Genomic DNA, 1,425 nt, shown 5'->3' on the forward strand with positions numbered 1-1,425 from the left:
CAGACAACGACAAACGATGTAACCGAGTGCCCAGTGGTATGTCGATAACCGACCGACACAGCAAAAGCGATTAAGTTTACGTCGTAATCGATTATTTATTTATCTTATAATGTTATAAATAAATATAATATATATAAATTATTATTTAGTGACTATAGAATTTAGTTTTAATTTTTCTACTTGACAAAATATTATTTTATACATTTTTTTAAATTTTTGCTTCAATATGCAATAAATTTTGAATTTTGCCAAAATATGCAAAAATATGCAATAACCTTTAAATATGCAGAAATATGCAAAAAAAAATGTCACCATTAGCTTCAAATTATGATGATTCGTGGAGATAACTGACAAAAATCCAAAAATATTAAAAGGAAAAAAATATGCAATTGCATAGGAATCCGCGCTCTAATTATAAGTATGCCTTGTCGCACAAACGGGGGTACCAGGTGGTGCTTAGCAGTTAGCACCTCCAACTTATATTAGTTATATTGGACTAAAAATATTATTTAAAGTAACTAAATCAGAGATGGTGGTGTATTTTGTCTTGGTAATAATTATGAATCGTGGACGTTTCGCCCCCGCCGTTTCGTCCCCGTCAAAAAAACCAGTCCACGGACGTTTCGTCCCCGGCAATTTTTGAGATAGGACGTTTTGACCCGGAGAGTTATTAGCCATAGGACGTTTGGTCCCCGGCATACTTGATAATCTAAATGCATTTATTTTTAATGAACAATTTAATCTTTGAATGACAATACTACAAACTATACAAATACATAATCACAATTATATTAAGTTAACACAAAATGTAGTAAAAATTAATAAATTAAAATTAAATAGGTAGGTACTATAATAGATATTAAGATAAATTATATATTTATTTTTAGGTCAACTGACTTATGTTTTTTAAATAGTATAAAAAGTCATTATCATCATTATATTGAAATCCCGTGCAATATGATTGCAATTTCTTTTCCTTAAAACTAACTATTTTCGGTACATTTATTATTTCATTTTGTTTTTGTACCAATTCAGTCGTTGCAGACGCATTGCACATCTGCATTGATTCAATAAATATATACAAGTTAGGATGTTTAATTCTTACAATATTTTTTAATTTATTGTTGAACCTTTCTGACACGTTGTTAGTCCGACCATATCCTTCTTCTTTATTACTTACCTATAGCCTATATTATAGGTACTATATTAGCAGTGTTGTAAAAAATACTTTTTAAAAGTATTTAAGTAATTACTCAAATACTCTTAAAATAAAGTAGTTAAATAATTATATAATATAACATTGTTATAATTTTAAAACCACGACGACATGGTATTTTTATTTAGCAAGAATAATTATAAGTAGAAACAAATTAAGAATCAAAAGAATAAAATAAAGTATTTATAAAATATTTGAATATTTTACTC

This window comes from Acyrthosiphon pisum, chromosome A1, assembly GCF_005508785.2.
Source record: "Acyrthosiphon pisum isolate AL4f chromosome A1, pea_aphid_22Mar2018_4r6ur, whole genome shotgun sequence".
In the NCBI taxonomy this organism is placed as follows: Eukaryota; Metazoa; Arthropoda; class Insecta; order Hemiptera; family Aphididae; genus Acyrthosiphon; species Acyrthosiphon pisum.